The following is a 16,828-nucleotide window of genomic DNA, read 5'->3' on the forward strand; positions in this document are numbered from 1 at the left end:
CATTTCCCCTTTAGATAAAAAACATATTCCTTCTGCTATGACTTCTTTGTTTCCTCCACTTGTCTTCTTAATGATGGGGCTCTCAAAAAAAGTAAACTGTCCAGTTGATAAGGATGTTTTCAGGATGCTGAGAGCTATGAACCTGTGTTGAGTTTGGTTGTAGAACAGTGGAATGCAGCAACTTCCTTTTCATATTACTTATGTTGTATTTAAAGAAAAATAATTATTTGCATTATGTATTAGTGAAATAAAAAAATGAAAAGCTAAAATGCACAAATGCATATTTATGTATTGTCTTTGTTTTCAAATTGGAAAATATTCAAAAAATCACCCTTCCCTCTCAAGAAAACCAACCCAACCAACCAACTAAAAAACAAAAACAAAAACAAAAACAAAAAAACAAACACAAGCAAACAACAACAAAACCACCACTTATAAAACCCAAGAAAACCCCAAACCAACAAAATACCAAGCCTAAACATAATAAAAAGGGGGACTACGTTAAAAAGTGTTAATCTGTCATTGTATCATGATTAAAACGCTAGAAACTGTTCTAGACTGGGACATAACAATACTGGAAAAACCGTAGCCATGTGAGATACTTAGCACCATGGATTTCAATCATGTTTCATCATCTCTTACCTCTCTAATTCCGCCATCTTTCCCAGGCTGCTTGGATGAAGTTGTCAGATGTCTGCCCTGAGAGTTCTAATTAATGATAATTTAGGTAATTTTTGTGTCTAGGCCTGTTTTAATCATGTTTCCTAGCTAAAACTTTGGAGGGTGTTTCAATTGTGGTTCAGATGTCACTTGGGTAACACACTTCAGCATCTGGGCAACCTAAATGGATATAGAAATTAATTTATTTTACATATCATCTTTTTGGAAAATTGACTTCATTAGGTGTTCACACACCTTCCCAGTTAGTAAAGGAGACTGTAAAACCTCTGTGTGTGTCCAGACACTGAGTCAGCATGTGTACCAACCTTTTCAGGGGATAGGGAGTGCTTTTGGGATCAGCATGGCCTTTCTAGTATGCTGCTGTAAGGGGATCCTCAGCTGCTGTGGGCTGTGAAGCTTCTGGGTAGAAATCTCAGGTGAGTTTTTACATGTATTATAGCAGCTTTCAGAGCTCCTTAATTTATACTTTTGATTAAGGCAGTCTGTTATCCTCCAGGCATAAAGAGAGATTGCAGTCACCTTTTCATACTCTCCCTAGACTGGGAGGTGTACCGGGCTTCCCTGAGCACAGAAAGGTAGCTTGTTTTGAGCAGCACAGATGCTGCTGTCAGAATTAAATCAGTATGAATTAGTTTCTCTGACTCTGCAGGGGCAAGCATCAGACTTGTTTTCCAAACAGCTCTGCTGCCCTGTTCTGACACCTCAATGTGTTTCTTTCAAGGAGAGGCCCAAAACTGAACACAGCACTTGAGGTGTGGCTTCACCAGTATCAAATAGAGGGGGACAACCACTGCCCTCGTCCTTCTGGCCACACCATTGGCCTTCTTGGCCACCTGGGCACACACTGGCTCATGTTCAGCCACTGCCAACCAGCACCCCAGGTCCTTTTCAGCTGGGCAGCTTTCCAGCCACTACCCCCAGTCTGTAGCACTGCCTGGAGTTGTTGTGCAGGACCTGACCCTTTGCCTCATTAGACCTCATACCATTAGCCCCTGCTCATTGATCCAACCTATCCAGATCCCTCTGTGGAGCCTTCCTGTCCAACTTGGTGTTATCCACAAACTGTCCAAGGATGCCCTTAATCCCCTGATTCAGGTCACTGATAAAGATGTCAAACAGGACTGGCCCCAACACTGAACCCTGGGGAACATCACTCTTGACCAGTCGCCAGCTAGGTGTAAATCCATTCACCACCACCCTCTGGGCTCAGTCATAGAGCCAGTTTTTCACACAGGGAACAGTGCAGCCATCTAGACCATCAGCAGCCAGTTTCTTCAGAATGCTGTGGAAGATGGTGACAAAGCCTTTACTAAAATCTAGGCAGACAACATCTACGGACCTTCCCTCATCTAATGTGCAGGTCACCTTATCACAGAAAGAGGTCAAGTTGGCCAAGAAAGACCTGCCTTTCACAAACTTTTGCTGGCTTAGCTGGATTCCCTGGCTGTTCTGTATGTGCTATCTTTTTTATTTTATGGAAGCAGTTTTGGCATATGGTATAGGCTGACTTAACATCCCTGCTGCATGAACCATCATCCTCACACCTGGTGGTACGTGTTGGGCTATCATGTGGCAACACAGAATTCCCTGAATTATCTGGGATGAGGTACTGTCATTAAGCATGGTTGTGACCCCTAATGAACAACCTCTGCCTCCCGTGGGTAGGAAAAGAAAAAACAGATTGTTGTTCCTATTCTAGAAAATAAAGTAATTCTAATTCTTGGCAATTTCTCATTACACAGGGCATGACTCATTTCATTACTAATTTTGTTTAGCTTTGAAGATTTATGCAGCGCTTTGTAAAATACAACATAAGTATCTCTTGCCCATTGCCTTCTAAAGCAGCAGAGGACCACCATTCTCTCTTTTTATTTCTATTGCATGGAGATAAGCAGTGCCAGATCATGTAACTGTACTTTCAAAAACCGTGAACAATAATAAAATTTTATTTCCTTATAAAGTGTCCTGTTCTTTGACTTTGAACTCGTGCTACAGGTCTCAGTCAGACTAGATGAGGCACCTCTGTAAGGTCATTATCAAAACTACATAATGCCAGAAGTTATCAGTTCTATTGCAATATAGTTGTCTAGATAGAAATAATATATATGTGTATTTACTTTCTACAGGAGCTCAGTAATTTCTCTTCATTAAAAAGATGTGTAGTACTGTGGACCACAAGTCTTTTGTACTATGTAGCACGTGCACTATACAACAAAACTGGGAGCTGCAGTCAGACAAGGCAGGCTTTTTTGCAGTCAAAATGATTGTTGTCAGAGAAAAGGGGAACTCATCAGCATGCACATTTGTGTATCAAGAATCGCAAATCATGGTGGATGGTTGTAGGGTTTTATTTAACACCATCTCAGAAGAAAATTTACCGTTTTCATTCATATTAAAAAGATAGTATCAGTAGTTTAAAAATTAGGGCATTTTCTTTAGCTGTGCTTTATATTTTAATCCAAGGTAAATAATTTTAATGTTAGCTGATCATATGACTTTCTTTCTGTGACACATTAAAATTTGTCAGCAGTGTTAAGCTTGCTACATTAACCTAGAAGTGAAGAGCCACTTATAGACATACAGTCTATTATAAGTGTTTGCTTCTTTGTGATTATGTTTAAATTCTTCCACTGCCTGTCTCTGTAGCTCAAGGAAAGGTAATGTTTGGAAAAGCGTTAATATCTAGTTAATTTCTCATTTAAAAAACCCACAAAAAGCAATTTAATTTTGTTTGTTAAAAATGAGTTCTAGTAATATATGAAAAGTTTCCCAAATTTCCTCTCAATTAAAAGAATTAATGGAGCTGCAACAGAAGAAAAAATATTTCTATAAGCTAAGACATGCATCCAACATTTGCATGACAAAAACCTGTCACTTTATCTTCAAGTGCTAATGTGATGGTAATCAAAAGATAATAGGTGCCATGATCATCATGAAAAAAAATTTGGCCTATTATAGGCAATGGCATTTTTGCAGAATAGTTATTGTACAGACTCCTAATGCAGGGTAAAATATTTTACTGTGACCCCATATGATAGATACAAAGACAACAAACCTTTAAGGATTAAACTATCCAGCTGCATCTCTGATACCATCCTCAGATAACAGTCTGAACAAGATATTTAGTTTAAAAAATACATAAACACATATTTATGATTTTGCAAAGCTCCTCAGCATGGTCCCTCTCATCATTTGTGCTCCCTGAGACCATTGTTCAACTTTTCTGACTCTGTAAGCTTTGGGTAGATTCATACTGGATTTCAACTCTACCAAAATTTGTTCACTAACTGTTTCTCAGGAATGTTGGGCCCCTCACTACAAGAAAGACATTGAGGGGCAGGAGTGCTTCCAGAAAAGAGCAATGAAGTTGATGAAGTGCCTGAAGTGTCTAATGAGGAGTGACTAAGGGTGTAGGAGGCTCGGAAGATGTTATCACTCTCTACAACTACCTGAATGCAGGTGGTAGCCAGGTGGAGTTAAATCTCTTCTATCAGGCAGCCAGTAGTGGGACAAGAGGACAAAATTCCAACTGTGTCAAGGGAGGTTTAGGTTGGATGTTAGAAGGAATTTCTTCACAGAAAGGGTGATTAGACATTGAAATGGGCTGCTCATGGAGATGGTAGAGTTATCATCCCTGGAGGTGTTAAGAAAAGACTGGACACAGCACTTAGTGGAATGGTCTAGTTGACATGGTGCAAAAGGTTGTACTCGACGACCTCAGATTTCTTTTTCAACCTACTTGATTCTGTGATTCTGTATGGTGATTAGAAACATGGATTAGTGGTGGATTTGGCAGCGCTGGGTTAATGGTTGGACTCAATGGTCTTAAAGGTATTTTCCTGTGGGAATCATGAAGCAAGAGAAACCTTGAGGAAGAGGGAAGGAGGGAATCATGAAGAAGGATCCTGGAGAGGGAGAGAATCACTGGTCAGTCTGGGTCTGCAGTTAGGGCCTGTTGGTGGAACCTGAAGTCCCAGTCTAGCTGGGTAAAAGCCTGCAGTCCGAGTCTGCAAACCAATGCCTGCAGTCACAGTTTAGCAGGAAAGAGCCAGCAGTCAGAGGCTGCAAGGGAAACCACAGCAGAAGCTTGCTGCAGCCAGAGCCAGAGTGAAGAGTTAGAGTTAGGATGGCTGAGCTGTAAAGAGGAATAAACCAGGACCCTTTTCATGCTGTGATAAACAGGAAGTCCGTGTTTCTGCTCATTTCTACCCTGTAACAAGAGGCTGCTGCAATGTTTTCCAGCCTAAGCTATTCTATGACTGAATGTTTTTAAATCAGTTAAACTCATCTAGAGGATATTTTATGATTCATTTTTGAATCACAGTAAAAAATACCCATATATTACAACAGACTCAAATGGAAGTCTTCCATAAACATTATCCTGAATTCTCAAGAAAAAGTGTTGCAGTGCACTAAATAGTTAGCTCATTTTGTTATTATATTGCAATGGTTGGTTTGTTGTATTTGCACACAAAAATAGTTTTATTATATTTTGCACATGGTATATCTGTACCCCCCTCTGGGTTTTGGTATCCCCAGTTCAATTCCTCCCCACGCCCCCTCCCCCTCCCTGGGTCATTCCCCATTGGTTGTGGTTCCTATCCCCCCCCCCACCCTTCCTTTCCCCTGGCCTTAAAACCCCCTTGCCACATGGGTTCGCCCTCTTTCTTTTCCTCCTGGAGTCTGGGTTCTACAATAAAGCGTAGGACCATGGTCCCAAGGAAAGGGGTGCCTCTGTCTTTTGCCTTTGGTCCATTATTGGGGTAATGCACCGGGGTCTGGAGCTAGCCAGGACTTGACTCTGGGAGCCTGGGACCTCGATAAAAAAAGCATTCAAATTATTTTAGTATTCAAAACATTGTAGAAGTAGACTTTCTCTAGGCTAACTTTCTAATTGGCTTTCAGAAATTTCTAATATCTCATGAGGATTAGATTTAGTAAAAACTATTGACAGAGAAATCTTGCCACAGGCAGAAGGGTGTGGGTTTGTCAAGACATATATGCTAACATTAACCAAATAACTGTTGTTCTTTAGGATCTTCTACATCACCTGTATCAGCTATGGAAGGCAGTCACATTGTACGGTCCATTTCATTCAGATTCAGAAAAATACTCCTGGCTGGAGTAAACTTATGTCAATCCAGGTGAGCTGAAAAGAATACAGAAATCAACAAATAATTTGTAGACCATTACATAACTTGCAGCAAATTATAAACTTATTGTATGGTTAATGACATAAACCTGCAAAATACATTCCCCATTATAGTGCAAATTTTTTTCTTCTTGTCTCTTGGTCCCTTTCAAACAGATTTCTAAAAAGATCCTAAACAGATCAGGATGATTTGTATACACTTGAATATTTCCTGTAGGAGTTGTGAAGTATCACAGTAAGGCAAAGAGAAGATGTGACATATGGAAGCATGTTAAACTTTTGGGCAGAGTTTTGTCAAAAAACATACCTCTTGGGTAGTGAGATTATACTTTTATTAGGATTGAATCTTTATGACCTTATAGACAAGGAACTGGCCTTTATTAGTGTAGGTGATTTTACAGGCTTCACATGCAGAAGTTCATGCTCTACCACTCAACAGTTCATTTCTGAAAAAAGACACTAGTTCCTTTCTGTTGCAAGGAATAGAACCATATGTACTGGATGATGTGTGGGCAATACAAAATTTATCCTTTGGAATGACCCAAAACCATCTGGATACCTGCATTATCAAAGCATGCAGAAAGGTATTTCTCTGTGGCTGTGCAACACAGCTTCAAAGAACTGTGTGGCTTCCCTGCATCCTACTTCCCCCACCCTTTGGTCTCCCACACTTCTCCTTTCTTTGCACTTTAAACAGTGGCAGAACAACTGTCCTGCAGGTACTGATGAGATCAGGCAGCCTTTCTGCTGCGACAGCTCACACAGCCCTGGTCTGGTAGTTCCCTTACTACAGACTCCCATGTTCCTAACACGTCTCCTGGTTCTGAGACTTGCTCATTCAGACAAAATCCCATCTTTGCTGCTGCCACTAGAGGGATCTGTGCAGTTGGCTCCTGTTCCTCTCTCTTGTCTCAAACTGGGAGGAAGGCCAAAGCAAGCTTATCTGAGTACTGGTTTAAAATTTTCAATTTTTTTGCTTGTTTTCTTTTTTTGTTTGTTGTATTCTTGAGTCTGATAATACAATGTGCATTATTTATCACTTCGTTTCCTGTTAAGTTAGCTTTAAAACATTAGAGATAAATGATACCTATTCATCAATTATTAAGTCTTTGTTTGTGCCTGTGGCACACAGGGCTTCCATCCAAACAGAAGCCAGGATTACCTATACTTTGAGGTAACAGAACTGGACATTCTTGCCATAACTTTGGTCCCATCATTACCAAATTACCTCTTAGTTGCTTAAGTATAGGACTAAAAAAAATAATCATGTATTTCTATGCATGAGCAAATGGCATGAAACTTACTTTTTCAAATGTACATCCCAAGGGAAAAAAACCAGAAGGTAACTCTTCATATATGACTGAAAAGGATGAGTGGTTTATACATAGTGTCAGTGAAAAGTAGATCTTAGTATTTTTATGCTCACTATATAACAAGATGCGCAGTTAAAGTCAAGGGTGTTTTAAATTTAAAAAAAATTAAAGATCCATTTTTGATATATGATTGAAAGGGGGTTTTATATTTTTGGATTTTTCTAGCTGATAATCAAATTAAACAGAGAAGAGGGTTAAAAACTGAAAAATTATAAAAATGTTTTTGAAACTGCCAGAGAACACTTCAGCTATCACTGCTGCAGTGGGAACAGTGTTTGAGGAAGCTGGTAAAGAGCAGAAAAACTTCAACATTTCCGTGTTTGAAACTTCTTGTAGGTCAACAGTGACTGAAAATAATTACACTGGATTGCAGCCTCAGTCCAGTTCTTAGTGGACAAGTGTCCATGTCACAAAATCCACCATTGCAATTGGCAATAGTTGGCAGGCTCAGCAGAGAAGTCAAGGATTGAATGGGCATGGAAATTAAACTATTCTCCTGCCCCTAATTGTGGTCCTTTCAAGTCATCGTTGAGGAACATTGTTTGGGAAAAGTTGCACAGCCATTGGCAATGCTGAACATGCTCTGTGGATAAACATCTAATTTCCATCTCCAAGGTCTTGTTCTGGCACATCTTGAAGCCTTAAAAGTCACACTGGGGAGGGGAAGCTAAGGGAAAGACACTTCTTTTTTTTCCTGTTATAGAAGAAATATCTTCTTAAAAAAAAATAAAACCCACAGTTGAAATTAAGAATATAATCCTTCCAAAATACTGCCCTGTATTCACAGATATTAATTAAAACAATAGAGATGTCAGTTTTTGTGGTTTTTTTTAATAAATCCAGCCTTATTGTTTTTTGTTCATTATGTATTTTGGTATAAAAGTGATCATGTTGTTTAAGTGGATTACCTAAGTAACCTTTTTCAGGTACAGCACTGGTGGCCTAATCGATACACTAAGACACAGCTGGAGCCATGGGACAATATGGGAATCAGACACTCCCATTGGTTTCTCATGGATTTCAATGAGAACTTGAGCTTAACACCTGATAATAAAAATTTTTTTAGTCTAATTCTAATTGGAACTGGACATAAAAATCCAAAATGTGTGAGCACACATGTGTAAGCTTGCTTTCCCTTCCATAGAAACAATAATATTTTTCTACTGTATTCCAAAATGGGTTTACAGGTAAATAGAATATGTCAACTTCCTGCCCACTCAACAACTACATTATTTGCCACTCTTTTGAGACTGGTGACTTTTGATTTTCTTTTCAGTGACAATAAGAGGCAGATAATAAGAATATATTCACTGCTCAGCTCTGTAATTGTTTTGCTTTTTTGTGTGATTATTTATTGGGCATGTGAGACCATATTTTTATAATGTTTTGTTCATATATAATAAAATAATTAAATTTCTAATCTTCTTCTTTTAATGAGAAGATAGTACATAAGAGGTTTGCAAGTGACTTGTTAGTGGAACTAACTTTTTATTGAAAACATGTTTGTCAGTACTTGTGACACAGGAACCTGAAGCAAAACACTAAATGGAAATACAACGTTAAATGTCATTTTTGCTTTTGATAATGCAGGATTTCTTGCCTCTTGTTAGTTACTAGTTGTATAATCTGGCATATGACTTCTGAGTTTCATGCATGGTCTGAGAAGTTTTCTAAGATAAACCATCAGATAGAAGGTTGTTTCAAAGGCTTCCTGGGTAGGTCTATGTGTCTTAGTAAACTTCAGTGACTAAACTCCATGGAAACTTTGGCTAATTCAGCTTCCAGTGATCCTTATTGCAGGGTCACTTACCATTGAGAGAGAGGCTATGCAAAAGAATTGTAGGCTTTCTGAGATCAACTGGAATTCAATCCTAAATCCCCCAAGAGACCCTGTTCTTCCTAAAGATTTCCAACATGCTGCAGCAACTGTCCTCTTGTAGCACAGCCAAGGGCCCAAAGGCACACACCTTTCCCAAAACATCTGTGAATGACCCACAGATCTTCCAACCAAACCAACCAGACCACTGTTTGTCACTGAGTACTGACAAGGTATACTCAGTTAATTCATGTTAAACCACGTAGTTATGGTAGTTTAGTGTAGCTGACTATTATTATATTCTGATAGCTGAATTTCCATTTATTCTTTCCTTTGTTTGCCCCTTTGACTCATCATATGACAACAGAAGTTTTAATAGTTGTGCTCTGATGCACAGGGTTTGATGCCTGCCTCCACTGTGCACTGGGTTGTTTGGGTAGGGGAAAAGTTGCCTCTTCCATATCATATCTCAACAAATATTTTTGAGAAGCACACATTTTTCATCCATATAAAGAAAAAGGAAGTTGTATTCATGTTCATGTTTGAGAGCTAAATAGAGGGCTGAGGAAGATGAGGAGGAACTGTGATCTAAAAAACAAAGGCAGAACTCTTCAGGCTTTTTTCAACTATAATACAGCTATTTTCTCGACCTTTGCTGATGTAGATGGCTTTGGGTAAATTTTAGGTCTTTGTTCTGTTCTCATCATTGCTCAAAGTTTATATAATCTGGCAATAAAGTTTAAAAATTGTTTGAATTGTCGTATTCTTCTTGAGGGAGTACTAATCCAAAGGTTGAAAAGTTTAAAAGTTTTGTAGCAGAGAGAGTTATCTCAAAGGGTTAACAACAAAAGAGACATTTCTTACACAATTTTATCTGTATGGTAATGATTGAATATGATGCTAAACTGACAGTACAAACACAGTTCTTTGTGGACCCAAATAGGCACCACAAAATACTGTTTTCAAACTTGGTCCTAATCAGCACGTTTCATAAATGGCCCTCCCATGCACTTCTCTTTTTCAACTGTGCTTTGTCATCCTTTCTTGCCTTGGTGTCATCTTGACTATATCTCGTATTTTTGTTCAGTAAAGAGATATCCATTTTAACCTCCAATGTCTATACTTTATTGTCCCCTTGTACTCCATCTGATAAAGCCAGGATGTTAATTAACAGACCCCTGCTTGTTTGTCACTTTCCTTTTGTCTAATGATACTTTGAGAATCTTCTCTGCATGCAATCAAATTTCTGAAATTTGATTTTATTGTTTGAACTTATTAAAGAACTCTGCCTCTATCCAAAGGGATATTTCAGTGTAACTCCTCAGCGAGATCAGATATAGTACTTGCAAAGGTTTTAAGATAGAAATTGACATTTATTTTCTGATACTAATTTTCTAGAGCCACATATTTATTTGGAATACCAACAAAATGAATCGTGTGTTCCTTTAATTTGATTTTTTTGCAAGAAGCAGTTGAATTTTATGCATGATACTCCACCCACACACATTGGATGCCACCCATTTGTGAATTTGTTTTTCCTCCAAAGTATACTAGGAACTGCTGCATCTCAACAATTTCTATGTGCACCTTATCTCAGAAAATTGGTGATTGTCTATAGCACTATTAAGTTAATGCTGGCAAATTATGGAAATTTAATTTTTAACCTTGTCATGGGTTGGCACTGGCCAGATGTTAGTGCACTCATGAATATATGTTTTTTCTCTAACAACTCCTGTGGGATGTGATCAGGAACAGAGCAGAGCAGGCTTAAACCTTGAAAACAAAAAAAAAAACCACCAAAACTTTATTAATTACATAAGAACAGGGACAGAAATACTCTTAAACACACACAGAGACAGAAATAAAAACTTCTTAGAACATTTTTTTCTCCCAGTTTCTACCTCCCCACCCATCACTTTTTACAAACTAACCCCTGGGTTTTAGATCAAACAATCACCACTCAAAAACAAACTAATCTTTAATTCAGCAAGGGAGAGAGGAGTCTCTCTCGCACTACAGACTGTTCTTCAGAAAACACGGGTCTACCCCTTATGTGTTTCTATGTCACCTATAGCACCGCCCGGAGGAGTCTGCTAAGGTGACACTCTCTTTTTCTTATGTCTAGCGCTCTTACTGCTGTCTCATAGGCCACAACTACATACAGGGCTTTTTAAGGATGCTGCATGCCGAGCTTTCCCCTTTTCACCCAGGGGCCGGGGTTCCAGGAGCAGGTCTGCCCTGAGGGCAGAGGGCACTACCTCACCCTCCCCCTCTTTTCTCTGCTCGCTCTACTCTTCTAAGTGCCAGTCACTGTAGCAAAAGCAAGGGCAGCTGCATCCACCCAAAAATGCAGTTTATGTTCAAAAGAGACTTAAGTTCAGTCTATAGCTGACATTATGCAAGAAAAGTTCAGCTCCAAGGCTACTCTTCTCATTCTTTCATCGAGTTCCTTTTAATCATGCTTTATCATCTCAGTCCCAGGCCGCTTCCCTCTCTCCGAAAACTACCAGTCATGAGAATCAATGTCTAAGAAAAGTTTCTTTCTGCCAAGCAAGGGTTAACAGTTTCTTCTCGGCAGGGTGCTGCAGGCTGCAGGCGGAGGCATTCCCAGGCTCGGCAACCCCCCACATGGCTGAGCACCTTCTCCCGGAGTTTGGGGGGGGAGGAGGGGGGTGAGCACATACAGAAGGCACTTCTACAGTTTTCTACCCCTCCATCCTGGACGGGGCAGCTCAGTTCTAGTCCTGTCCCTTCTCTTCTCCCCCCCGGGGCCTCTGGCTTACCTGAGCCGACCACGTGTTTCCCCTCCCCCACCCGGCCTCGTGGCCGGGCAGGGGAAGGCCTCACACGTCCCTCTGCTGAAAACCAAGATCTGAAAAAGAGGCCGAACCCCTCAGACTCTTGCTTTTAACTCTTTGTGTCCTCAGAGGCGTGTCCAAACTTCCGAGGGACTAATCCAGGTGTTAGCAGAAAAGCTGATCACTGATTGGACTGCCTACATCTCTCTGGAAAATTTCACTTCCCCCCCCAACCACGACAGTCTCTACTTCTCGCTTCTGAGGACACACTGTTTTAAAATAACAACTAACATTACGTCTATAAATTTACATCATCACTTAATTCATGCTTTGCTCTTGTTCTTCTTTGATCATATCTCACAGTTTTCATTCTATTATTCTTATTACTCACTTAAAAATTTCGATTTCCCGGTCAGGGAACCAAGAATGTCATGGGTTGGCACTGGCCAGATGTTAGTGCACCCATGAATATATGTTTTTTCTCTAACAACTCCTGTGGGATGTGATCAGGAACAGAGCAGAGCAGGCTTAAACCTTGAAAACAAAAAAAAAACCACCAAAACTTTATTAATTACATAAGAACAGGGACAGAAATACTCTTAAACACACACAGAGACAAAAATAAAAACTTCTTAAAACATTTTTTTCTCCCAGTTTCTACCTCCCCACCCATCACTTTTTACAAACTAACCCCTGAGTTTTAGATCAAACAATCACCACTCAAAAACAAACTAATCTTTAATTCAGCAAGGGAGAGAAGAGTCTCTCTCACACTACAGACTGTTCTTCAGAAAACACGGGTCTACCCCTTATGTGTTTCTATGTCACCTATAGCACCGCCCAGAGGAGTCTGCTAAGGTGACACTCTCTTTTTCTTATGTCTAGCGCTCTTACTGCTGTCTCATAGGCCACAACTACATACAAAGCTTTTTAAAGATGCTGCATGCCGAGCTTTCCCCTTTTCACCCAGGGGCCGGGGTTCTAGGAGCAGGTCTGCCCTGAGGGCAGAGGACACCACCTCACCCTCCCCCTCTTTTCTCTGCTCGCTCTACTCTTCTAAGTGCCAGTCACTGTAGCAAAAGCAAAAGCAGCTGCATCCACCCAAAAATGCAGTTTATGTTCAAAAGAGACTTAAGTTCAGTCTATAGCTGACATTATGCAAGAAAAGTTCAGCTCCAAGGCTACTCTTCTCATTCTTCCATCGAGTTCCTTTTAATCATGCTTTATCATCTCAGTCCCAGGCCGCTTCCCTCTCTCCGAAAACTACCAGTCATGAAAATCAATGTCTAAGAAAAGTTTCTTTCTGCTAAGCAAAGGTTAACAGTTTCTTCTCGGCAGAGTGCTGCAGGCTGCAGGCGGAGGCATTCCCAGGCTCGGCAACCCCCCACATGGCTGAGCACCTTCTCCCGGAGTTTAGAGGGGGAGGAGGAGAGTGAGCACACACAGAAGGCACTTCTACAGTTTTCTACCCCTCCATCCTGGACAGGGCAGCTCAGTTCTAGTCCTGTCCCTTCTCTTCTCCCCCCCAGGGCCTCTGGCTTACCTGAGCCGACCACGTGTTTCCCCTCCCCCACCCGGCCTCGTGGCCGGGCAGGGGAAGGCCTCACACGTCCCTCTGCTGAAAACCAAGATCTGAAAAAGAGGCCGAACCCCTCAGACTCTTGCTTTTAACTCTTTGTGTCCTCAGAAGCGTGTCCAAACTTCCGAGGGACTAATCCAGGTGTTAGCAGAAAAGCTAATCACTGATTAGACTGCCTACATCTCTCTAGAAAATTTCACTTCCCCCCCCAACCACGACAAACCTATAAACATATCTATTGCACAGTGTAAGTGCCTTGGCTCTTATGTCTTTCTAAACATTTGTTGCTCTGAGCAACAACCATATTAATAGTGTTGTTCCTTCACTTATATTTCTATTTCTGTCATCTATTAGTAATCACATCCATTACGACAGACATTACTCATTCATTAGTTCAGTAATGTAAAATCACATGTTCATAAAATACAGTAAAAATGGATGAAAATAAAGGTTATTTGTGCTTTCCATGGTTCACTCCAAGAATAATAAGGAAACTTGATGGTTGGTGGGATTTGCTATGGAAGCTAGAAATTAAGGTGTCAATCAATTGTGAGATATTATTAGATATTAAGCACCTGAATTCCTTGAAAATTCCTAATTTAATTTTGGAAGTTTAGTGGTAATATGTAAAATCAGTTCTCTTAGAAACTGTAAATATAAAATTCTAAAAAAGTTCTTCTCTTCATAAAACAAATCTATATTTGCTGATATAATTTACATCTATTTTTAAAAATCACTCTTTTATTTGTTTCAGTCTACCTATGAAAAACATTTTAAATCTTTGACTAAAAAAATCAATATTCAAAATAAGTAGATGGATAATTCTAGCAGCTTCTTATCATTATTGACCAGCATAATAGACAATGTGTTTGCAGTCTCTGAAATGAAATGGAGTATACCCCCAAAGTAACACCAGATTGCACAAAGGATATATAAACACCAAAGCACCCAATGAATCTGAAAAAAGCCAATTTTGTTTATAGTCCTATCATTCGAAGATTAAAACACTGAAATTATGTATGGCAAACAAATTATTTGCAAAGTGGAGAATGTTTCTGTTCTGATCATTCTCATTTCTTTGCTTAACTTCCTAAAGATTTTCACTTTATAATACAGTTTCATATTTGACTTCTTCAGGCTTGGAAACTTCTGTCAAAAATCAGAAAAGCCACTAACTTTGTCAACAAGACATTTTGAAAGCATTTGCATAATTAGAAGACAGTGTCAACAGAACCAGACTAGTGAAGAACAGTGGTAGGGAACTTGTATATGTTTAAGACTCCTGAATCTTGGTCTTGTGCATTGGCCACGTCGTACTGAGGCCATGTCATCCAGTACATAGTTGTCTGCATTATTTTTGAGTACCTCGGATGTCATGCATGCTGCCATGAGGTTAGTCAACTGCCTACTGTTGTGAATATCAACTTTTCAGCATCATTTACTCTGCAGCCTCCTTGATGGAGTTTCTGCAGACTATGATGATTTGCAGCTTCAGTGTGGTGTTTATGGGCTCAATAAAGAAAAGGTTCTAAAAAGATTATGGGCACTGAAAAAGGAAATACAACCTTTTCTTCAGGAGCACAGAGCAGAACAGACTAAACATTTTTGGAATTTCTTGCCTGCCACAAACAGATGATGATTCCCCACAGACATTCTTACTTATTTTATACCCTCAACAAAAGTCTTTAGGGCTTGAATAAAAATTTCAGATATATAACAAGCCATCTTCTCTTTACACAAGAAGTTTGATGCTTTGTGGCAAGGTCTTGGAAGACAGGGAATATCTTGTTTTCAAACTTTAAAGAGCAGTAAGACATAGAAGTAGCTGATATTTAGGCCTAGGTTTCACTGGAGGTGTCAGTGAGCTAATGCACATTTCAGATGTTCCTTTACTCCACACATGAGCTCCATGTGATACTTGCCTGGTGTTAGCTGCAACTGGAAGGACGGATCAGGGGAAAAACGTACCCTGCTGCAGATGCAGTTGCTTTCAGTTGACTTGGAATTTAAATTGCAATTTCTTGTAGCCATTTTACTGTGTAAGCATCTCGCACCTTACTTCCAAGTCTTTATACATTTTACTGAAAAGTGACTCAAATTTACATAGCTTCTTTTGAGATTTAACTAGTCAAATCACTTATGGGAAAGTAAAATAGCTAGATTTACCTCCTGCACATCTCACTTGTGTTAGTCTCGTCCTTTGTGTTGCATTTATAATATGTAGTGACATGGAAAATGGAAGTCTCAGTTTCAACCTTCCATTCCACAATGACTGGGGAAAGGGAAAAATAACTTTAATTTTGAACTGAGTTATTGTGGTGTATTTTTGAGACAAGTAAAAATTGAATGTTTCTGCAGAACATGTTTCTCTATATAGGTCATATTTAAATGGATCGGGATATTCATAAGATTTTTGGCAAAATTACAATGAGTTTCCTAAGCTGTGATGTGATATGAATGGCCGGCACATTCCTGAAGGGTGTATGGTCATTTTCGCAAAAGGTCACAAGTGTATTAAAGGTTTTAAGTGGAAAGCTCTCAGTTATTTACATCTTCTTGAATGAGATGTAGCAGGGATAGCTAGAGGAAAAATGATGGGATTAAGACATCCCTCTCCCCAAAAACTCCTACCTGCTGAGGGATAAATGTCTGTCAGCATAGTATAAATATACACAGTTGGAGAAAGGTCTTGGGAATCAGTGTGAACAGAAGTGTCTGAAATTAGCCTCTGCAGTCTGAGGAGCAGTTGTGTTTTCCATTCTCACTTAGATCCAAAGATAAGGCCCCAAGACATTCCTGTATTTGCAATCATTCCATTTCCAGGAGCTGATCTCAATCCACAAGTCAAAAAGCAAGGTACCCCTACAAAATTTCTGACAGAGCACTACAAGAAGCAGTTGCCTGGGACTGTCACCTCTTTTATAAACTAGTTCTTAGCACTTACTTTAACACTCATTATTTTCTTTTGCAATTGTAAAGTGGCAAGAGTTTTATATACCAGAGTCAGCAGAAACAGATGTTATTGATGTGCTATGGGTGATACACTTTCAAGCACAGGTTTTTAATCCATTTAACCAAAACTATATTAAAACTGTACGAACACTCCTCACTTGTTGTTTCCTCAGACTCCAGAATTTGGCAAGTTCTTCCAATCTTTCTTTGAAAATGATACTTTTGATTTTTCACTAAATATTCAATGTTGGTTCATTATCATATTGCTTCTAGAGTCATGTTCTCACCCAGTTAGATGAACTCTATGCTCATAGGTGAATTAAACTTGTAAAACCATTAAGGTATTTTCTAAAAACCTTGCTTACGGTATTATCCTCAATATGCAGCCTCAATTCCCTTTTTTCATTGCATTTTTATCATTATTTAAAAAAAAAAAATCTTTACATGTATTTCCAGATCAGGATTCTGCATTGTTCA

Source organism: Prinia subflava, chromosome 1 (genome assembly GCF_021018805.1).
Source record: "Prinia subflava isolate CZ2003 ecotype Zambia chromosome 1, Cam_Psub_1.2, whole genome shotgun sequence".
NCBI lineage: Eukaryota > Metazoa > Chordata > Aves > Passeriformes > Cisticolidae > Prinia > Prinia subflava.